General features: G+C 38.4%; 1 protein-coding gene across 4 annotated transcripts in view; it reads right to left on the bottom strand.

Annotated features, from left to right (window-relative positions):
• rimbp2b (RIMS binding protein 2b) overlaps positions 1 to 25,177 on the bottom strand; it is a 152,726-nt gene that overhangs the window by 120,746 nt on the left and 6,803 nt on the right. For 3 of the 4 annotated variants that reach the window (XM_065247336.2, XM_065247346.2, XM_065247337.2), the window contains exon 1: positions 4,769 to 4,911. The exons of the other annotated variant lie outside the window; for it this stretch is intronic. The gene's annotated coding sequence lies outside the window, so the exon portion shown is untranslated. Of the gene's footprint in view, positions 1 to 4,768; positions 4,912 to 25,177 lie in introns of those variants that run through there. 4 annotated transcript variants of the gene reach the window in all.

Below are 25,177 nucleotides of genomic sequence, written 5' to 3'. Positions count from 1 at the left end.
TGCTGTCTATTTCTCTGTCTCTCTTCAAAATCAGATACACCACCCCTATATTCTAGTTTCCAGTTACTAAGCAATAAAAAATGTGACACACCAAAAAAGGATAAATGACATGCTAATGGGTGGCTTTTATAAAAATGCTGTTTCCTAGCAACTAACAGGTGAGAAGGTCTGCAAATCTATGCACCCAGAGCAACCAAAATCATGCTGAGATCATGGGAGAACCAAAAAGAGAAAAAGAAAGAGGCTGTCATAGATAATGTTAGTGAAAAAGCATATAAAAGTACACTACCTGAATATACAGTGGAATGGAAAGGTATGTGAACCCTTAGAAATAAACTGGATTTCTGGTGATTTGCCACAAAATGTGATCTGATCCTCATCTAGTTCACAACAATAGACCAACACAATGTCCATAAGCTGACAACACACAAATAATTCTAGTTCCTTGTGTCTTTTTTAAAAACATCCATTAGGGGCCAATCACACCAAACGCATTTTAAACGATTTTATATTGCTAGGCAACCACAGACGCAGCTGTTCTGTTAGTCAAATATTGAACCGTAAGGGGTTGTGCACACCAAAACGTTTAAATGCGTCTGAAAACGCCTGGAAGACACCGATTGCCAGCTGTTTTTTCAGCTGAGCTCCAGCTTTCGTCAGCCGAGCGCTTTGGTAGCTGTGATACTTGAGCTGTGAGCCGGTTAGTTGTTGTGATATTATGTCCCGCCCCTCCTCCACTGTGATTGGACGACCGTGTGAGAACTGACATTGACCAGCGGAGCTTTTCAACCAAAGTTGAATCTGTTTCAACTCTCGACGCTCCAAAATGAAGGTAGGATTTTTTTTGAAAGCAGATGATCTGTTCTATTTTTTATATATATTGTATGTTTATATATTTAAAATGAAAATTTTCTGGAAGGCATTAAACTTTTGAGAAAATCATAAAAAATGCTGGCGATGACTGGCAACTTTTTTTATAAACACTGGCAGGGAAAAGTTAAGAAACATCAGCTCTTATAAACCATTCCTCTCTAAAGATATCTGATCAAGAGTTGTTGCACTCCATGAGGATGAAAAGGAATACAAAACCTCTCAAAATGTCATCCATCAGATTACATCCATCAATCTACAGTAAAGACAAATCGTCTATAAATAGAGACAGTTTAGCCTTTTTAAGGAGACATTTCACAAGACTTTTTAAATATGTCAAATAAATCTTTGATGTTCCCCGAGTACGTATGTCACTTTTTGGTTATAAATACCATATAGGCAATTTATTTATGTTAAAATTGCCTCTTTGTAGGTGTGAGCAGTTATGGATGTGTACTTTTAAAGGCAGGATAGGCAGGAATTATCTAAAAAACTTTTTTACAAATTTGTTTAAACTGTCTTTATATACAAATACCTAATTAAAATGTAAGTACTCTGAAAAAGAGAGTATAAAACTCGGGTGTCTGTAGACCTCTGACCACTGTTTTAAACACAGCTCATTATTTCCATTCGGGACGAAACAAATTATTGGCTTGCGCGACTATCACTCTCTCTCTCGCGACCATGGCACCACCCCTGTTGCTATGGGATCTGCCCACACATACGCACACCCGATTGATTTGAACGTGCACGAGGCACTCTAGGAAGAGCAAAAGAATGGCAGAGAAAGAGCATTCAGAACTCACAGTACCTGCATATCCAGTCAGCGAAGGCAAACGATGCAAAAAAGGAATAAACGAAGAAATCAAACGAGAGTAAAAATCGCGTGGCTTTTCCTCTTAATAGTGAGTACTAAAAGCCATCCTATTTGTTTATATTCATAGTGATAAAGTTAGGTGTATTATTACATGTGATTGTGACATGATGTTACTACATGCATCGCGCTCCTTCCTCTCCGCTCGTCTGGTAAATGCTTCTCCCAGCAGAGCCGATCAGCGTCGCGTGTTCATGTGTTTTGGGGGCGTGGCTTTAGAAGAAACCCAGAAGGGAGGGGGTGGAGTGAATGAAAAAATTAGCTGTGTTTAAAACAGTGGTGAGAGGTCTACAGACACTCGATTTTTATACTCTCTTTTTCAGAGTACTTACATTTTACTTTTGTATTGGTATATAAAGACAGTTTAAACAAATTTGTAAAAAAGTTTTTTTAGATAATTCCTGCCTGTCCTGCCTTTAAATGCAAATGAGTTCATCTCTGCACTAAATGGCAGTGCCGTGATTGGATAGTTGCAGATTAAGGGGCGGTATTATTATAATAAGATCCCCTTCTGACATCACAAGGGGAGCCTAATTTAAATTACCAATTTTTTTCATTTACCATTACCATGTACCACTTAAACATGGAAAACTCAGATTTTCATCATACAGTATGTCCCCTTTAATACTGTAGCTACCTTTCCTAGAAGTGGGCACACAGACGAGATTACTCTTAAGGCACAACGCAGAATACTCAATGAAGTAAAGAAGAACCCACGAGTAACAGATAAGGCTTGAAGGCATCATTGAAACGGGCACACATCTTTATTCATGAGTCTACCATACGTAAGTCTTTGAACAGGCACAGTCTCTATGGTAGAACACCATGGAGGAAGCCGCTGCTCTCCTGAAAAAACATTGCTGTGAGCCTGAACTGAAGTTTTCAAAAGAGCACCTTGGCAAACCCCAGTGCTACTGGGGAAATATTTTTTGGACTGATGATGAAACAAAAGTTGAATTGGGAAAAAAACTATGGCGTAAAAAGGGCACAGCTTACCAACATCCAATAGTAAAGTATGGTGGAGGGAATATCATGATTTAATTAATAATTCATTACATTTATATAGCGCTTTTCTCAGTACTCAAAGCGCTTTACATATGAACGGGGGAATCTCCTCAACCACCACCAATGTGCAGCATCCACCTGGATGATGCGACGGCAGCCATATTGCGCCAGAACACCCACCACACACCAGCTTATTAGTGGAAGGGAGACAGAGTGATTTAGCCAATTAGTTTGGGGGGATGATTAGTAGGCCAACGGGCAAGTTTGGCCATGATGCCGGGGCACACCCCTACTCTTTTTCGAAGGACATCCTGGGATTTTTAATGACCACAGAGAGTCAGGACCTCGGTTTAACGTCTCATCCGAAGGACGGTGCTTTTTGACAGTATAGTGTCCCCATCACTACACTGGGGTGTTAGGACCCACACAGACCACAGGGTGAGCACCCCCTGCTGGTCTCACTAACACCACTACCAGCAGAAACCTGTTTTTTCCCAGGTGGTCTCACATCCTAGTACTGACCAGGCTCAGCCCTGCTTAGCTTCAGTAGGCGAGCTGTCTTGGGCAACAGGGTGATATGGCTGCTGGCAATTTCCATTTGGGCATGCTTTGCTGCCTCAGGGCCTGGACCACTTTCCATCATCGAGGGGAAAATGAATTCCCAAGTTTAACAAAATATCCTACAGCATAATGTCAGGGTGGCTGTTCGCCAGTTGAAGCTCAGTAGAAGTTGGTTGATGCAGCAGGACGATGACCTTAAAGGGGACATTTCACAAGACTTTTTTAAAATGTCAAATAAATCTTTGGTGTCCCCAGATTATGTGAAGGTTTAGCTTAAAATACCATATAGATAATTGCCACTTTGTGGTTGTGACAAAAATGTGTTGTTTTTGGGTGTGTCCTTTAAAATGCAAATGAGCTGATCTCTGCACTAAATGGCAGTGCGTGGTTGGATAGTGCAGATTAAGGGGTGGTATTATTACCTTCAAACATCACAAGGGGAGCCAAATTTCAATGACCTATTTTTCCCACATGCTTGCAGTGAATGGCTTAATAAAACTAAGTTACTGGGTTGATCTTTTTCACATTTTCTAGGTTTGTACAAGCACTGGGGACCCAATTATAGCACCTAAACATGTAAAAAGTCTGATTTTCATGATATGTCCCCTTTAAGAATTGAAGTAAATCCACCACAGACTGGCTTAAGAAAAACAAAATGCGCCATTAGAAGTGGCCTAGTCAAACCCCTTAACATGTGGAATGACCTCAAAAGAGCGGTTCACACCAGACATCCTACAAATATTTCTGAGTTGAACCGGTTTGTAAAGGGAAATAGGCAATGTGTGGGTCTGACTCAGAACTACAGAAAGTGTTTGCTTGAAGTAAATGTCTCCAAAGGACTGGAGGTTCAACAAGCTATTAAATCCAAGGGTTTACTTGCATTTTCCTCCAGCACTGTAAATGTTTAATGGGTGTTTTCAAAAAAGACACAAACAATTAGAATATTTTTTTTGTTTTCAGCTTACGGTATGCACATTGTGTTTGTCCATTGTTGTGAGCTAGATGAGGATCAGATCTCATTTTATGGCAAATCACTGTAGAAAACCAGTTTATTCCTAGGGGTTCACATACTTTTTCTTGCCACTATACCACCTGCAGCGAAAAACCTGTCTGTGTACATGGTTCATTTTTTATATTGAAAGCCACTGAAAGAGGAAACCAGAGGACTCACAAGCATTTCTATTAGAAAACAATGATGCAACATGAATTTAAGCTGGAGTGGAGTGTGTCTGTGTATGTGTGTAATCAATGCAATTCATTTACATTTGGTCCAGCATGTCAACAAGAAGCCTGTAGGTGCTCTCTTCACTGATATCAATGCATGTCTGTTTGTGTGCATAACACCAAAACACTACCTACAGGCTCCAGCTTTATATTTTTTAGATCTAACCCATTAAATTTGAAAAAAACCAACACCAACATCGCCATACGGTTAAAAATAAAAGTATGGGTCCATACCAGCAGTTTGTGTTGTTGTTGAAGCAGGAAGAGGGCGGAGGTCTCAGGTAAGAGTTTGTATTTCCTGGCCTCTAGTAGCCAGTATGCTGCCACATGCTGAGAAGACAACTCACATATGTAAAATGAAATCACCTCATTCCTCGGTTTCTGAAAAAACATACAAGAAAAAAATATATAAACAAATAGCCTAAATGTATGCATTATATAAAATATCCAACCATAAAATACCAAACTATTTTACATTTTACAATTCCTATTTTTAGTGGACATGGACTTTCATGAATCTTGAGCGGTCATCTAAATTAGTGGCATCAATTAAACAGCCTTTTACTGTGTGTGCGCGCGCACGTGTGTGTGTGTATGTGTGTGTACACCACATGTTCTTTGTTGGTAGAGTTAGGCTTTTGTGGTTCGTGGTTTCCTGTAAGGCCTGAGTTTAGCAGGTGGCCAATGAGTACAAAACAACGTTACACCATCATCATGTCCTTAACACATTAGCAGAGACCATTAATACTCTGGCAAGCAAACATGAGCTTATCAGTGTATCTGTTTGAACATGCATGTGTGTATTTTTATTTGTAACGTCTCAGCAAAATGGTTCACCTGCTCTATTTAGAGAAGAAAGAGGAAAAAACTAACCAACAACAATGAAAACACAAAAGAGGGTATAATAAACAACACCACCACACACACAATATGAATAATATGAATGCAAGCAGATGTTCGGATTCAGCACAGGCCTCATATATGAGCCTATTGAAATATTATGGGTAAAAAAGAAACAGCTTGGCCACTTTTCTCAACTTAACACAGCAGGATGTTAAAGGAGACATATCATGCTAAATCCACTTTCTTGGCTCTTAAATGCATTTTGTTGTATATTTGTAGCGTTAATAAGTACATAAAAGTTGAAATTAGTCTCTTCAGGTGCTTTGTTGATATCTTTATATTCTGTCTTGGTCATATTTTCCAACCGGTTCTGATTTTTCTATTATCTATTACGTTTTTTTAACAATTACGTCACAGTATTGGCAGCGGAACTGCTAAATAAGGACATCGACTTCCAGCCCAACACTACGAGCAATCCGCCATTTTATATTTCTCGCTGCGATATTGTAGTCCAAGCTCAAGGATGCAGAAGTTACGAGAGCGTAAGAAATGTACTCACATCTGTGGGTAAAGTCATTTTTGTGTGCCCGAGGCACTTTAAGGATAACTACTTCACCAATCTCCGCCAGTATAAAGAAGGATTTGCCGATAGACTTCGTCTGATTGAGGGGTCAATTACTTCTTTCTTTGGAGACGACGAGCAGAGCACTTCGGTAAGCAGTTTATAACTTAAAGTAAAAAAGTAAAGTACACGGTGGTCATGGTTTAGCAGTGCTGTTTCTCACTCCGAAGGCTGCAGCCTGCGGAGATCGCTTTTGGGCATCAAGCCTGGTTTAAGTTAACTGAGCATCACATTTGCAAGTCATGAGCATATTACAACAACTTACGATTAACTAAGAATAATAGTAAACTTTATAATTGTTAATATTCTGAAATAAGACCGTCTTGATGACGTATGCAGCCTAGATATGCGACCTCCGGAGGCTGCAGCCTCACACCATTGCGATACCTCCATATGAAGACGTTGTTCTGCAGGTTCGTCGTCTTCATTTTCCTCTCAGTCCGTTTCCGACTCTGGCGCGAACATATAAGGCTGGATGGACAAGTCTTCCGTTGTTGACATTTTGTGAATAACGAGTAAATAAAAAGTTTCTGTGCAGCTAGATAATCGTATCTCTGCTATAAAACTACAAAAATGGCCGAACGGGGTGGAGTTTAACCGAGTGTCACCTCTGCAACCTGGAGAGGGGGCAGGGTATGACGTGCATTTAAAAAGACAGTACCAAAACGAGTTGCTCTCAGATGCACATCAGAAAAGGGGTAGAAAGGGGGCCTTTGGGGCTATAATAATGAGGAATTCAGACCCAAGCATTGCAGTTTCGCTTTACATAGACCACAAATAGATGATTTATATGTAAAAAGGACAGATTTAAAAGCATGATATGTCTGCTTTAAAATTTGTCTTTTTAGTCAAATTGTTAAAGGGGCCATGGCATGAAAATCTGACTTTTTCCATGTTTAAGTGCTATAATTGGGTTCCCAGTGCTTCTATCAACCTAGAAAATATGAAAAAGATCAACCCAGTAACTTAGTTTGGTAAACCATTCTCTGAAAGCACGTGAAAAATTAGGTCATTGAAATGTTATGATGTCATAAGGAGGTCTTATTATAATAATACCTCCCCTTAATCTGCACCATCCAACCACGGCACAACCATTTAGAGCAGAGAGAAGGAGAGAGAGAAAAAATTATTGCATCAAACCACTATTATTGTGATCAGTGTTTGCACTTCATCCGCTCATTTGCATTTTAAAAGACACACCCAAAACGGCACATTTTTGCTCAGACCTACAAAATGGGAATTGAAACATGTAATAAAAAAATATCTATATGGTACTTTGATCTAAAAGGTCACATATGTACTCTGGGGCCACCAAAGATTTATTTGACATCTTAAAAAAGTCTTATGACATGGCCCCTTTAATATAATTTGTAATAAAAAAAAAATACATTAGGAAAATGTATACAAAAACTATTTAGTGGTCTCATATATTATTGGACCCCACTGAGTATATGATCTACATTTGAATACAATAGTTGCAAGTTACAGTAGATCTTGGATGAAACCAGAACTCAATTTAAAGGGGCGGTGAATTTGTAGATTTTATTGTTTTATACTGTTGCCTGATGTCTACTTATGATGTCCGCGTGGTTTTTACATTCAAAAACATCAAAAACAATAAGTAATAGGCTATTTTGTAACATGGATTAGTGGCTCTCTGGAGAAATGGTTCGTTTGAAGGGGCGGGCCGCATTGAAGACCTGGACGTAAACACCCACTGCTATGATTGGACGGCTTCATTCCCCGTCATTACATGTGGGCAAATGTTTTAAAAACATTAATGTGATAAAAATAGCAGGCGAACACAAATATGTTTGAGGCACAAAAGATTCTGGGTGCTAAATATGATACACATAAATGCAAATACGTATATTAAAGTAGAAACAAAACCCGACGTGACTAAATTACCGTATACAACACAGTTAGCGCGCATCAGAATCTAAACTGCGGCTAATAAATCCTTATCAATAACTTTGTATATTTCGATTGTGCTTGTGAAGTTGCTTTTACATTCACGTAATGTTAAATACCACAGTTATATGATAAAAAATAAGCTTTGTTGAGTGTTTGACCTTTCAAACGTAACACGCCTAAATTACCGTACACAACACAGTAAACGGGCATCAGAATCTAAACTGCGGCTGATAAATCCTTCCTTATAACTAACTTTGTATATTTCTACCTTTAAATTACAGTCGTATTGTTAAGTGTTGTACCTTTATTAATCGTTTAATGTTTTTAGTAAATTAAAACAGTCAAACATACGTGTTTAGACACGGATGTTACAACAGGACATATCAAGCAATCTCTTCTAACAAAGCAATAGTGAAACGCAGTAACTTAAATAAAGTAAAATGTCTTACTGTGTATAATGCTGTGTCATTGTTGTCAGATCCAATATAAGCGGTGCTTTTAATCACAGTCTCTCTGCAAATCCAGCATCGACTTCTTTCCAAATGAATCCGTGTACACAAAGTTAACAAACACTCCCCACACAAGCTGGAACTTCTTAAAAAGCTAACTTTTTCCACGCATTTAATGTTATGTTCCAAGCCTCCGAATTAAAGTATTTAGCTTCTGTGTTGTTCCCACGCGGTTCTTCCACAACCGAAAACGCGTTTCCAGTCTATCATAACAGATCACCGCGTCAAAATAAAAGTCTCTCAGAAAAAATGTATTTAAAAGTCATTTTGGTTACATTTGTAAATCTTTAAAGACATATTTACTTGTTGAGACACACGTGTGTCACGCGAAGCTGTGGGCGGGGCTACAAAAGTGGTCCTTGTATTTGGCTATGGGGCGGTGCTTCAATTCTACTTTGACGTCATAGATTTCCGAATTCCACACTGGCTTGTTTTACTGGCTTGGTGCCAAAAACTGTTATATTTCAGTAGCACGGACGTTTTCAGTTCTGAAACTTACAGGATGTTCATTTAAGTATGATGACCTCTTATATAACAAATTATCAAGTTAAAATTGAGTATTTGATTCACCGCTCCTTTAAACTTGCTGATATAATGCCTTTGACCAATCAGGGATGATACTGAGAATATCGTATGTAAAGCCTTAATGTATTTACCAAAATTTCTTATATAAAAAATGTGGCAAACATACTTTCTTGCAGTACCAAAACACCCCAGAAATCACCCAGCAAACAGCTTGAAGAACCTACATGTGTGGCATTTAAGATCTCCAGATACTCACACCTGCTTAAGCGTCTGCTCTTAAATGACCAGGATGAGTGAGTTAGCCTAACAGTTAGCTTAGCCCTCCAGATCACAGGAAGTAGAAAGAACAAAAAGGATGATTACTAATTCATTGTGGCAGTCAGGGGTAACGGTGGGGATCCTTTGTTCTGGAGAAGATTCAGAAACGTTACACTGTGGGAGGAATTCATCTACGCTTAATCTCCAGGGCTAAAATAAGACATGGATGTAAATAGATCCATAGAGGAAAACTGTTTGATCATTGACAAGTGTGTGTGGAAAAACAACAGGATTGACCAGCATGCATGGTGTGCATAGCTTGTTTGTTTAAGTTGTGGCTGTTTATATAGTAATGTAACTGAGCATGCATGTGTACGTCAGTGTTCACGTCATAACTGATTAGCTAATGTCTCTCGTTAGGGCACGTGGCTTCTTCTCGTGTAACATTTCTTCTCGGTTTTTAAGAACATTCAGTTTGTCCAAACAAACAAGCAGCTATTTTTTTCAATAGGTAGGTAGATATCAAGCTTATAATTTTCATGGTCTTCTACTCTTTTCTTATGGCCAACAATAGTTAAAAAAATAAATAATAACCCAAGTACCTAACTCTGGTTAAAAAGTCTAAAACCAGTGATGGGAATGATGGGACCTCCAACCAAGAGGCTATTGGGCAACACAAGATCAACCCTCCAGCAAGCCAAAGCAGTAATGTCGGTAATGTACACAGACATCTGGACATTGGCAGTCCATAAAGAGACAGAATGGATGTTCTGGCAGTAAAAAGAGAGAAAGAGAGCATAGGGAAGGGGTGGATGTGAGAATGAGAAAGACTTGATAAATTGACAGAGGTATGATAATGTCACCTTGTTTACCTTTAGCATTTAGAAATCTCACCAGCTGAGTTCACATGACGTAAGTAATTAAAAACAACAATTCATTTTCTGCTCTATCACTGTTCACCGCATATCACATTGAGAACAGTTACTGTTTATCTGGGACAATTTGAATGAGACATTTTTATTCAAACTAAAGATGCGTTTTATCAGGGACAATTTGAATGAGACATTTTTATTCAAACTAAAGATGCGTTTACATCAACAATGTATTAAAAAACGTAAAAAAAAGATGACAGATGACTTTGTTGTCAAAATGATCCCCGTTTACAAGGATCTGCAAATTACAAAAAACCCACTACACTGTATGCCCAGTTTGTAGTTGTCGAGTAAATCAATGGCCAAAGCACATAATAAATTTTTTTTTAGCTTTAAAAAACTGTGTTGTGTAAATGTTTTCTGAATATTAAAACCTTTTGTGGGGTAATTAATTGTTGTATAAATTATGAAAGACATCACTATGTTCACACTACATGTTAAAGGAAAACATCACCGTTTTTCAATATTTTACTACGTTCTTACCTCAACTTAGACGAATCAATACATACCTATCTTTTTTCAATGTTTGCACTTAATCTTTGTACAGCGCGTCGTGAATGTGTTAGCATTTAGCCTAGCTCTATTCATTCCTTAGGATCCAAACAGGGATGAATTTAAAAGCCACCAAACATTTCCATGTTTTTTCCTATTTAAAGACTGTACATGGGCACTTACACGAGTAAGTATGATGGCACTAAATAAAATGTGGCGATTTTTTAAGCAGATAAAAAATGAGAACTATACTGTATGGCTGAAGAGCACTTAGTTTGCAGCACTTTGACCTCGGTGTGCAGTAACATCATCACATCATTCATCTGACATGCTTTGTCATAGTAACATGTCTGGCCAGAAGTTTACTTCCGGTAGTATCTCTTTTAAATCTAGACTAAAACACATCTGTTTAACTCTGCATTTACTGAATGAGCACTGTGCTGCGTCACACTGACTGCACTTTTAACTCAAGTCACTTTTACTCCTGTTTTATTCTTTTTAACATATTCTCAACTGTTTTTATTAAAATCACATTTTTTTATTGTTATTTTAAATTCTCATGTATCTTTTGTTTTTATTGTGATTTTATCGTGTGTCTCTTATTTTTACATATTTTGTTTTTCTTATATATTGTTTTCTCATTTCTATGTAAAGCACTTTGAATGACCTCTGTGTATGAAATGTGCTATACAAATAAAAATCTTGCACATGCGTGAGAGTGAGGCGCCAAAATGCAGCGGATTATATTTTAAACAAAAGGGATAGTTTGCCTCAGCTCGTATGAAACGCATAAAACTGAACAAACGCGTTATGATTACTACTTAAGTTTATGTTTAGACTTCGGACAGATGCGAGAGCACCTGCATGTGAGACAGAGAGAAGCGCAGATGCTTATGACGCTCTGGTTTTATTTCAGATGATAGGAGTCCAAGACGCGCACATTAAGTCCATGTGCGTGCAAGAAGGAATCCTCTCTCTACAAGCTCTCTCGCGTAAAGTGAAGCCCACAAACCCCCATGCGAGGAAAAGCACGCAATGTGCATGTTAATGTGAAACTATAATAATAATAATAATAAATATTAATGACATAGCATTTTTTGTCTTTCAAAAAAAGTAAAAATCGAGAATTGAATCGAATCATGACCTTAGAATCGTAAATGTAATTGAATCTAGAATTTGGAGAATCGTTACACCCCTATATATGACTGACACATAAAGCAACCAATCACGTTTCACTGTGTGCCAACAAGTCATGTTTAGGGGCTTGGAGATAACAGACACAATAACAGACCGTTGTGCAACCATCATTCACAAAAGTCTCTAAAGTTTAAAACAACAATAGCAAAAACGTTAAAATACCTTGCATAGTTTTAGACATGCAGCGTTTATTCGATCTTGATAAAGCATATTGTCACTGATGTAAACATGGAAGCTATCTTCTTCGATCAGACAACTTTATTTTGTTTCCCGGTGGACCGTTAAAGATCACGACACACACATCTCCCAGAAATCCTGTATAATTCAACCAATCAGAGAACAACTTTGAAATCTACTGAAAGGGATAGTTCGGCCAAAAACGATATTAAACCCATGATTTACTCACCCCCAAGCTGTCCAAGTTGCATATGTCCATCGTTTTTCAGACAAACACATTTTCGGATATTTTAGAAAATATTTTAGAGCTTTCAGTTGAATAAATGTAACGTTACGGGGTCCAGCCATAGTCCATGACCTTCAAGTCCAAAAAAAGTGCGTCCATCTTTCACAAATTAAATCCAAACGGCTCCAGGATGATAAACAAAGGTCTTCTGAGGGTAATCCGCCCGGTGTTGTTGTAGAAGTATCCATATTTAAAGTTTTATTTACGTAATTAACTACCTTCCGGTAGCGCCGCCATCTTAGACTCAGGAGACACTTTTCTTAGTGACGTATGACAAATTCGGAGGGCGGGGGCACAGAGCAGCAGCAGAGAAACCTCCGTACGCTGCGTAAGCTCTCATCTAGGGATGGCGAAAACGAAAAATTTTCTTGACCGGCCACCGAGCCTCATTGGCCGGTTGAAACCGGTTAACTGATAGGCCTATTAGTTTAAAATATGCTATGCTATTTAAAATAAACAGCCATTTCGAGCCGCGCCTGCAATTTCGCAACTCGCATCTCTCTGCACTCTGCCTCCGGCTCACACACACACAGACCTCACAATACTTTTTAAATCCCCTACAGCGCGAAACATGAGTCCCGCAAACGGCGCCGTGCTTAGTTTCGAAATAGTTTAGGTACTAGGTGATCGCGTTGAACTTGAAAATAAAGGCGTTTGTGGAGCTCATTTGAAAATTGCCGCGGCTCATTTAATAAAATGACAGCTCAGAAGAGACTGCGCTTTAGTTTGGGGTAGTAATATTAAAGACATAGGATGATCATCATCACCTTTTCTGTTACCACTGAAATATAGATGTAATGTATTTCCAAATCTAAACCCATCTAATGCGGAATGTTGCCTAATAGACTGCAACACGATAAAACCAATGGATTAAACGGGCACCTTCAGAATGTGTAAAAGCACCGGCCAAAGCAGGTCTCGCACTGTTTTTGTTCTAGAACAAATGCAGCAAAGATATTTAATGCTTGTATGAGGCATATAGGCCTACGCTGAGTTTTATTTATTTATGATGAGGTGCGTTCTAATTAACAATGCAATGCAAGTGAACGCGCAGTGCCGGCGCCTTCATGCACGGACAGGTAATTATATACTCTGCTATATTTGCTTTTTATTTAATAAATACATGCATTTGGTTGATTAAACATTTATTAAAATTAAGATACAATTTATACAAAACGAAATTCACTTCAAAGAAATGCTTTCTACAAAGCAAAACTTAATAAAGTGGTAAAAATCATGGCTGAGGATTTACAGAAACAAAACTTACTCTGCACTTTACTTTTAGCCTAAAAGACATAAATTTTAATAATTTGGAACACAACCAGGAGAGACTTTAATTTTAATTATTGTATTACTGTATTTTATTTACTATTCGAATAAAGGAATTTATCAAAAAATAGCCTGTAGCATTTACTTTTCGCAAACCTTGTGAACATGCGAAACCAAAAGCAGTGACCTCGCGCCAAATGTTTTTTTATTGGTTTATAAAGTACAAACAGACCAGTTATGAAAAACTGAGTGTGAGGGATTTGTTCACTTCACACAAAAAGATCTTGGAAAGAAAGAGATGACTAACTGTAGTAGGGTTTAGTCCACTGTCTATAATAGCCTAATTTACAGATCCCTTTTTTTAACCGACAACCGACAACTTTGACCGGTTAACGTTGATACGGTCAACCATCGGTCAAACGGTCATCGGTTAACATCCCTACTCTCATCCTGAATGCGGACGTGACTAAGATGGCGGCGCTACTGGAAGGTATTTATTTACGTTAATAAAACTTTAAATATGGATATTTCTACAACAACACCGCACGGATTACCCTCAGAAGACCGTTGTTTATCATCCTGGAGCCGTTTGGATTTAATTTGTGAAGGATGGACGCACGTTTTTTGGACTTTAAGGTCGTGGACTATGGCTGGACCCCGTAACGTTACATTTAATCAACAGAAAGATCTAAAATATTTTCTAAAATATCCGAAAATGTGTTTGTCTGAAAAACGATGGACATATGCAACTCGGACAGCTTGGGGGTGAGTAAATCATGGGTTTAATATCGTTTTTGGCCGAACTATCCCTTGAAGTGTTTCCAGAAATGTGTTACATATGCATCAGTATGAGGCTGAGAGACTAAACTTTATAATCTACTTTAGAAAGACTCTTTTGTTATTGATTCTTTGCAGAAGTCTCCCAGTAGTTAAGCTGTTTATGTTGTTGCTACTGAAACCATCTATAAACAGTGTAATTAAGACAATTCCATCATTTTTAAAGCCGGGGTGAAGGATCTCTAAAAGCCAAGTTGACATTTGAAATCAACTAAACAAACATGCACCTACCCCTAAAGAATCTGGACCTTCTATTAATAGACCAGCCCCACACATACACAACCCAGGCAATAATGTTGGTTAATAGACACGCCCCTTATTGCTGATTGGCTACAAGTATGTTTTCGTACTCGGCCTGAATCCCTTTTCCAAAGCATTTCTCATAAATCGTGCACTCCGCTTTTAAACAATCCAAAAATTTAGGACATCTACAGTCTTGCATTAAATAAAGCAAAAACATCTCGGTTAAAATTACGGTTCTTTAGTAACATTCTCAAGGCCGGGCTTTGCAACAAGAAACAATCAGTGCAGATTAGCAAGGCACCACACTAATTTACCACCACGAATCTGATCATACCAACAGCTCAACATCCATCTTCATCCGCCATGGAAACAAACAAGGGCCTGATAATTCCATCATCGTGTCACTGTTTGCAAAGCAAAGCCGTGATCTCCCGATTATCAATATTAATAAGCGTGTCTGCCTCTGTGAATATGCTTAAGCCTTTTTTTTCAACAGCCAGGAGGCCATTTATATCGAGGTCAGGCATGGCATCCCGCCAGCACAGGCAACCGTTCGTCTGATGCCAGCCTGTTACAGTGAAACTCTACAGACAGGAGTGTCAATCTAGAAGGCGGCCACCCCTCCTCATCGTTTGCCTAATTGCTTTCAGTGAGGGCAAGTCAAATTAAATCTAGCCTATTACAGCTATGCTATTCAATTAGCCTTTGCTACTTTCGAGCTCTGAGAGGCTGAGATAAAGATTCTGCGCTCGGCTTCTCCGTGTGCTGCTCGCATTAGCATGAGACCAGCGGAAAGCAAGAAAGGCACTTTAGTGAAAGATTATAAAGAAAACATCTGACCACATTCATTAAATGCTGTCATTCTTCAGCTTTCAAGCTCAAGACGGTTAAAGGGACGCAAAACTTTCATGTGTATCAGAGCTGTGGTGCAGTATATCAATCGAAGTTTAGAGACACCTGCTCATTCTTTATTAAAGGTCACGTTTTTTTATCCCATTTTTTTAAACCCTAGTTAGTTTGTAATGTTGCTATAATAGCATAAATAATACCTGCTAAATGATAAAACTCAAAGTTCACTGCCTGGCGATATATTTTCATTAACAGAATTCGCCTTTCAAAGCCTACAGTGAACAGCCGGTTTGGACTACAGCCCTCTACTTCCTGCTTTAATGACGTCAGAACAGATTTTTTTACTAACCTCCACCCACAGGAATACGTCAGTATCACAACACACTAAACAAACTACACAATCAGAACTCGATACGTATTTCTGAAGTAGGGACTTCATACACGAGGAAAGACATCAGCCCGTTTTTAGGACACTGAATTATAACTGACAACTAAGAAAAATCCCAAATTCAGTATCTCAGAAAATTTGAATATTACTTAAGACCAATACAAAAAAAGGATTTTTAGAAATCTTGGCCAACTGAAAAGTATGAACATGAAAAGTATGAGCATGTACAGCACTCAATACTTAGTTGGGGCTCATTTTGCCTGAATTACTGCGGCAATGCGGCGTGGCATGGAGTTGATCAGTCTGTGGCACTGCTCTGGTATTATGAGAGCCGAGGTTGGTCTGATAGTGGCCTTCAGCTCTTCTGCATTGTTGGGTCTTGCATGTCACATCTTCCTCTTCACAATACACCATAGATTTTCTATGAGTTTAAGTCAGGCGAGTTTGCTGGCCAATTAAGAACATGGATACCATGGTCCTTAAACCAGGTACTGGTAGCTTCTGCACTGTGCGCAGGTGCCAAGTCCTGTTGGAAAATGAAAACTGCATCTCCATAAAGTTGGTTAGGGTGACCATACGTTCCATTCTTCCCGGATGCATCCCGTCCAGGATTTCGTGTGCGTCTTTCAGGAGGTCGTATTTGTGGACCGCATACGCCATTCAGTTAAAAACATAAGATCAGGGAGCTACACTGCGACCAAAATGGCCGCATATGCGACCTTTTGAACTGCCGTTGCGACCCTAATTTTTAATGGGTCGCAAATGTGCTACCTAATGTTTTAGACAATATGCTATGATTTACTATGAGCATTTATTAAAACAGAAATGTGCATCTTAAGAATACGTTTTATAACGTGCTCTGAGCCATCAACACGTTGGCTTCATTTTGCGTGAAAGCACGTCGTGTCTCTCCCTATCAGTGTGCGTTTGCGTGCTCAGCTGTTTCTCAATGAATTGGGTGGGACGCGACGCAAGCGCAGTGTCTTCCTTGTTTCTGAACTTGAGCAGAGGTCTTTCTTCACTGAGGACGCGGGACTCGTATGGTTCCGGGTTTATATTTTAAATGGTCTGTCGGGTCCGGTTAGGTCCTAGTTTAATTACTTTGGGTCCCAAGTCGGATTAATGTTGTGTTTATAACCCGAGTCGATCGGAAAACGTCCATGAGCGCTACCGCGCTAAAGCTCGAGTGCAGATTCAGCGTGCCTTCGGTTTCTATGGCGATGGTTCTTGTTACGACCACGCGCTGCATTTTCTTTCTCACATTTTTTTAATAATCTTATTATTAATTAACCATATATTTTCTAAAACCATATCCATATTAAGTTTGGACAGAGATTGTAGCAAAAAGCAATGCTAATGTCAAGCCAATTGCACTGAACGAGCAAAGCAATGTAAAGTCTGTCACCGGGACAGCAAGTAGACTTTTAAATCTGAAATAATGAGTGGATTAAGCTTTTTAAATCGGCAAGAGAGAAATAGAAAGATAGAGCAGAAGCAGTAAAAGTGCCTATCTAATAGAAATTATTATCATTATAACATCAGTCATAACATCAGTCACATTTATAATCTATAGACCTGCACTGTCTATTAATATACTATACATAGTATTGTATTATATTGAGTTTGATAAAAGGGGTCTAATTGCTTCATATATCAGTGCAAAAACAGTAAGTGTTTTCGTGGTGCTTTGACAAACAGTGTCAGCTTTGTTAATGGCAAAGAAAGTTTGGGGTGGTTAGATTGATGAAATATAATGTGAAATTAATATTAATTTTCAATGAATCAAAGTATTGTGTTGTGTCACACATTATTAGTTCTACATCACATGTATAGTAGACCATTATTTGTCAGTGGGTAATAATTGCCCTTTTCACCGGCTACCACCACCAAGTAAATTTCAGATCTGTGGGAAACACTGCAACGTTTAAGAAAACAAGGCGGCATGTGGTTTAAAAGATGGCAAGTAAAATAAAAAGCATATCTGTATGCAATACAGTTTCATTATTGTTCATTATTATTCAGAGCGCCTTAATATAACTTGAAAAAAATATGTGCGACCAAATCATATTTTGCGCCAGTAACTGAAAAAGTTGGTAGCGCAAGTGCCACCAGTGGAAAAGGTTAGTGTAGTTCCCTGAAGATATACAATCGTTGTTTCATTCTTACCTTAAAATGTAACGGTTGTTTTTCTGTAATAATAATAATAATAATCCTCTATGACGTATGCGGTCGACATATACAAGTTCCAAAAGACGCACCAGAAATCCTGGACAGGATGGGTCCGGGAAGAATGGTACGTATGGTCACCCTAAAGTTGGTGAGAAGCAGAAAGCATGGTCATGTTGGGGCCATCCCCAAACTGTTCCCACAAAGTTGGAAGCATGAAATTGTCCAAAATGTCTTGGGATGATGAAGCATTAAGAGTTTCTGAGGCCATGAATGTGATTGGAACACCTGAATTCAATTATTTGGAGGGGTGATACAAAACTTTGGAAATATAGTGTCCAATATCCATTAACACAGAGGTCTCTCTGATCCAGAAAGTGAAGTTAAATTGTAAGATGTGAGAAGAACATTTAAAATGAAGGCAAAGAACTAAAAAGATTTGTCTGATGGCACAGTGCGATGAAATTTGTGCTGGCATAATGATGTGTGAAATGAAATTGATCAGAACAGCAGTGAGAATCAATTAACCCTAGAGAGTAAACAAGGAGCTTTTAAGACCTTTTTCTTCTCTTTTGTATCGATCGGTAAAATAAAGAAAAATAGCATGAAATTATAAAGAGTCAAAACCTTGAAATAAAAATATGCCTGTAAAAAAAGGTAATAAGGAAACTTGGAAATCAAATGCCAGAATTTAAGTTTTTATCCACAGAAAATGTTACTTAGCTAAAAAAGCTATATTCATGGGCAAATAAAGAATTAAGATGTAGTTCATACTCATTTACTTGTCTGCATCTCCTTTAGCAATTGGAACAGCTGTTTCAAAGTGTCCCAGATAGCTGAAATCCCTGACAACATCACATCCTGAGTCAGTGCCCAGCGTGCTCCGATACAGCAGCGTAACATTCACCCAGAGAATGTGGAAGTTTTGGCACATATGGCTCATAAAAAAAAAGTCATCATCTAAAAAACATGCTGTTTCTTACAGTTTAATAGTCCTAAAGGCCAAAATATGGTCCATTTTTTAAGCGTACACAAAGGTCCGTGTATAGTGCACATGGCGCAATTTTCGTCATCATAAGAGTGCGCGCGTACTGTACGTGCACCGCCAGAATTTTGGAAACCCTGCGTATGTGTACATTGTACATGTAGATCACACATGTGACTAAGGGAGAATGTAGTATGTAGGGGTGCGCGGGGCAAAAACTAATGCAGGGTTAGTTGTAACACGGACTGTTTACATTGTTGCACAAGGTTGAGCATTTCGTTTTTCCAGTATTTTTTCACGCTGCCAAAAAGACGATCTCCCGCAAATTATTGGAAATGTATAATGTTTTTCCAGAGAGTTATTGATGAACAAGTGTTTTTTGGTGGGATTTAAGTACATTTTTCATCATATGTTTCTTCAGTTTCTAAGTTGGGTGTGTAAGATACCAAATCCAATGCTATGTCATATTATTCAGTGTCTTGTTGACTAAAACATAGCATCATTTTGAAATATGTCTGCAGCTCTTAGCAACTTTTTTGGTGGGCTTTAAAATATTTTAACCCAGGGGGGTTAATTGTAACGCTGTGTAACAACTAACCCCTCAGCACTTACGATATGAAAATCGCTAATGTTAGCGTAATTCTTGCCATTGTTTTAAATAGGCAACACACTAATGATTGCTGGCTGCCAAATAAATAAATGTGCCTGTCTTATCAAAAAACGTGTGTCAAATTTATTTTTTTTCATATCTTTAATATTGATTGAATAAGGTCACGTCAAAGATTGAAATCATAATGAAATGAATGGCTAAAATCAGACTTTGATGCTTATTCAAGAACATCTTAGAAAAAAGAAAGCACAGCACCGAAAAACTTTCAGCTTAACCATGGCAGCCTGAGCCTGGCAATTGTTAGTTTATGCTAACTTTTTTAACAAATAGAAACTTATTGTTAAGTGTTAACAAAATACTTCATGGACAATTATTTTGTCTATGTGAAAGAGTTGATGGACATCCAACAGGAAATGAGCTTGAGTCAGCAGCACTGTCAGGTATGGTTAGATGTCCATATTGTAAGAAGACAGCAATAACCAGAAAAATGAGAGGGATGATGGGAACTTTTCTTTTATATGGGAACTGCCAAGCTTTATCTTTACAATACAGATTCAGAGCAGAACTACAGGAGTACTGCACTGGACCAAAGCCAGTGAATGCTATGGCTATTTAAATGGGTATTTCTATATAGCAATTTATGCTGGAAATAAACAAACATAGATTTTTTAATAATGTCTTTTTTGCTTTTCTTTATGTGTACTTCTAGAAGTGTAATGAATGAGGTAGCTAAACATTTTGATGCAGCAATTAACATTTACTTCTGTATAAAATCATAAACACTTAAATATTCAATACGAGCAACAGAGACACCAAGACCACAAAAACAAACAAGATGCCTTTCTCCAAAAAGTCTCCGGATGCGACACCAGATGTCCGCCGGCATCACCCAGGGAGGGTGTCTCTGGATGATTATAGGGTGAGCTTTGATGCTTTGGCTGTCACCGACAACACTGCAGTATAATAGATGCTGGATCCCAAGCTGGGCTTTACAGAAAGGTGTTACTTCATATTAGTGTGAATCCCCACATGATTGGATCAACAAGTTTTTGCATTAATATGCTAAGGTCAAAAGCAATCAGAGGCAGAGCTAAATCCTATCTGGCATGAAGCTTTCTACTCATGCTAACTACTGATCTTCTAATCATAAGAAATTGCAACTGGCGCCTCCAAGGACAACCAAGTTCCACACTATTCTTAAATAAGGCCCTGTCCTATATTGTGCCTTACGGTCCATATTGTACACAAATATGTGACCCTGGACCACAAAACCTTAAGGATACATTTTGGGTTTTATTAGGATATGGTCAATATTTGGTCAACTACTTGAAAACTGAAAACCTGAGGCTGCAAAAAAAAAAAAAAATCGATATATTGAGGAAATTGCCTTTTGAAGTTGTTCAAATGAAGTCCTTAGCAACATATATTATTACTAATGATAAATACATTTTTTATATATATTTATGGTAACAAATTCACAAAATATCTTTATGGAACAATTCATAATTTTGTCCAATACAATGTATTGTTGGCTATTGCTACAAATATACCCATGCTACTTATCAGTGGTTTTGTGGTCCAGGGTCACAAAAAAGTTTTCGTTTTGGGGGCTCTGAAAACAGAAACTTTTAAAAATAAGATTTAAGTCTTTAAAGTCAACACTGTTACCATCTCTATGTAAACTACAAAAACGTGAATTTCTGAAAACAGTGACATCATGTGCATGTGCAATATAATGGTAATCCATACACATTCTACAATGTGTTTAAAGGACATGTTCGGTAATTTACACTTAAAGCCCTGTTTTCAGATTGTTTATGATGAAATAGAATGGTTTTGACTGAAATTTGGACATATGCGGCTGGCCCGAGAATTTTCGGGTGTTTGTTTTTCACCACCCACCTCTATGGCTGTATAGGTGCACTGGAACAATCCTTCCTAAAATGCATTAAACTTTCGTTTACAAAGACGTGAAACTCACCGAGTGGTCAGGGGTGTTCACTGATATGCTCACACAAAAATGGCTGCAAAAGACGCTGCACCTGTAGACCCATTGTAGAGGTGGGGGCTGATACAACAAACACCCGCAAATTCTCGGGCCAGCATCATATGTCCAAATTTCAGTCAAAACCGTTCTATTTCATCATAAACAATCGGAAAACAGGGCTTTAAGTGTAAAATACCGAACTTTTCCTTTAATTTGTATGAATTTATAGTCTCATTTGATTGTTTTTCATTGATGTTCAATCCAGTGATGCTGGGTTTAAAGGTCCTGCTTCCTGTGATTTCGAAGCTTAGATTAATTTGATTAATTTTCCATCAGTCTTAATACACAATGTAACTATAGAAGACTCAAGTTTTAAATAGAAAAAAATATCGTAACTCTTTGGTCATTTTTTAGCGCAATGCTAATGGTCTTATCAGATTTAATGGATTATGCTAAGCTATGCTAAAAGTGGTACCGCCATACCTGGAGATTAGCTGAATTGATTCCAAAACAGTAAGAATCAAATGTTTAAGGGGTTGTGTACACCAAAACTTTTACGCCCACGGCTGGCGCATGTTTTCAATTGTTTCCAATGGAAACTCTGTGTTTTTCAAATAAGCCAGCAGCTAGCGGTTTTCTTCCGCGCTGAAAACCGGCACACAGGGGTTTTTCCGTGCTCAGCGCTGAGCACCGAGAGTTGAAAAATTTTCAACTTTGGATGAAAAGCTCCGCTCGTCAATGTCAGTTCTCACACGGCCGTCCAATCACAGTGGAGGAGGGGCGGGACAAGTATCACAGCAACCAACCATCTCACAGCTGACGTATCAGAGCTACCAAAGCGCTTAGCTGAAGAAAGCTGGCACTCAGCTGAAAAACAGCTGGCATTCGGCGTTGTCCAGGCGTTTTCAGCCGCGTTTAAAAGTTTTGGTGTACACAACCCCTAACTCTAGGGGGGAGCTGGAAAATTAGTACATTTTCAAAAAAAGTGGAGTGTCCCTTTAAGGGCGGGGTTAGGTATGGGGTTTCATTGATGCTTTTTCATTATAATTGTATGTTTTATTTTGTATGAATTCATATAAATTAGCGACCTTGTAAAATAAGTGAAAAATTCCTCCGGGATCAGGTCAATCGATTTGACATCATTGCATCTTTTAGTAAAAATTCCTCTAAATTTGATTGGTTGGCTGCTGTTCAATTTCCAGAAGTAAATGATTGCTTATCACATGTAAATACAGGATGGGCAATAAAAGCTTTATCAGAACTTTTTCTTCTTAACTTTGGCTTTGATCGATGTTTTCCTAATTTAGTTTATAACGCATATCTTGAGATCAAATAGTGTTTGGCAGGCCCCTTGCGGAAAACCCCTTAATGCATAACATAACTATCTCTGTTTGTATAATTAAAAAATCAAAGATGAAACATAGCCTCTGAGGAGAACCTCGATGTGTCTCTTCTTTTTTACCTACAGTACCCTGCATGAACTGATGACAGGCCGGATCTGTGATGCTGAAAGCAGAGAGGCTTTTCCTCCAGCAGATCTAAAGCAATATGACTGTCCCAGTAGTGAGAGATCAGGGCTAAACAGAAAGTCAAGGTTATCTCAGTCGGCCCTACAGTAGCAGTGTGTGTTTTCATTTGTCCCAATTAAGGCTGATTAAACAGCTGGAAATTACAATGAGGTTCGGTCTTATCTACTGGAACATTGGGTCGGGGTTTCATTTATCACCCTATCATTAATATCAGCTTCCACTGTGAAGTGTGTTATATGATATAGGAGTTCCTCAGACACTCAAGCTTACAGTAGGATGTCCCTACATCATGTATGCAAGACAAACATGGATGATTTGCTCATTACGGAAGCCCCTTTGTTAAGTGACAGCCAGATAACAAAACATAAGCATCCATTTGAAATCAGTAGCGTGAAACATCTTTACATGGTCTATTAGATATGACGTCTGTTGTGTGGAACAGCAGTTGTGATTGTCAAATCCCTCAAATTGTAATAATGCCTGCATGCAACCTTTGTACCCAAGATGGGTGGTCACTTAAAATCCAGCACATTCCTTTAAGACCCCAATATGAATGCTATAAGCTCATGGGAGGCTTGCTCTGAAACTTTACCTTCAGGTTTAGCCACGAAAACCTTTAAGTGTGAAAGAGCGCATGCACGCACATACACACACGCACACCCACAGACCCAAACATCTGTTCCCACCAATAAATACAGCCTCCTCCATTATCTCCTAACCTCATTTGTATGCAAACACCAGCCGCTGATTGGCTTCTGTCTTCCTCTTGTTGTATTTTCTTTCCATTACCCATCTCATCCACCATCTTTCTTGTAACCTTTTACCATGTCTGCATGGTAATGCATGTGCATGCACACACATGCTTCATAATTCAAAAGCATGTCCATTTCCCCAGCGGCTCTCTTTGAAGGCTTACGCTGTTGACTGCTGTCCGTCACAAATATCACAGCTCAGCACGGATACCAAGTGGACACTAGTAAATCCTTTTTGCCATGCATGTACCTAAAATAATCCAGACAGCATTTGGGACGAAAGTTAGAAACGATGAGCACCTTCCAAAGTAGATTTAGATGATGGGTGTACAGCACTAGAAAGGTCAAATATTATAATATTCATATAAACATATCCATGGTGAGATCCCAGATGAGCATCACTGGACAGGACAAACGAGGGTGAGAGAGCCAGTTATGTAATCTGGACATGACTGCCGCTGTTCATATAAGTAAAGCAGGGCTGGGGGGAAAAATGGAAAGAGCGAGCGTGACACGTGCCCTGTACTGCCAGCAGGGCAGTAACCATCACCAGAATCCAGATATTACAGCACAGCAGGCAACACCAGCTTCACATTACTCCAGATTACTACAACACCCTACTAAAGGAGGGTTTCTTCATAGTTTGTTAATCATATTAATACTTCGATTTATAAGAAGCCGTTTATGCAGATTGCAGAAATAGTTTTTTAGTTATAAGTCAAATATTAATATTGTGACTCTAAATTCTGATGCAAAATAATCACTGTAATGTACAGCCTTTTACTGATTTTTGCTCTTCCTACATTTGTTATAAGCCAAATAAGCTTGTTTAATGCTATCTAGGAACATAAAATAATTTGCTTTGTGAAACCTGAACTTTGATCATCCCTGTAGCACTTGGTACACAACATATGCTAGATTATTTTCAACCCAACATTATCCAGAAAATGTTTATATCTAATCCAACAAACTAAATTACAAACAAAAAGGTTGGGTTTGTCACATGCTGGGTTGAATTTAATTGGATATAGTTTCAGAACATGGGAAATGAACAAAAAACCAAACATTATTACTTTGAAAAAATAATTGTTGGCATTGCAATTTGTGTGCAAACTTAAAGGAAAACACCACCGTTTTCCATTATTTTACTATGTTCTTACCTCAACTTATCCTTATAAATACATCCCTATCTTTTTTCAATGCGTGCACTTAATCTTTGTACAGTGCGTCGTGAATGTGTTAGCATTTAGCTTAGCCCCATTCATTCCTTAGG

This window comes from Paramisgurnus dabryanus, chromosome 11 (genome assembly GCF_030506205.2).
Source record: "Paramisgurnus dabryanus chromosome 11, PD_genome_1.1, whole genome shotgun sequence".
In the NCBI taxonomy this organism is placed as follows: Eukaryota; Metazoa; Chordata; class Actinopteri; order Cypriniformes; family Cobitidae; genus Paramisgurnus; species Paramisgurnus dabryanus.
Note: the sequence above shows the minus strand (reverse complement) of the source record. Positions and strands in the feature narration are given on the sequence as shown.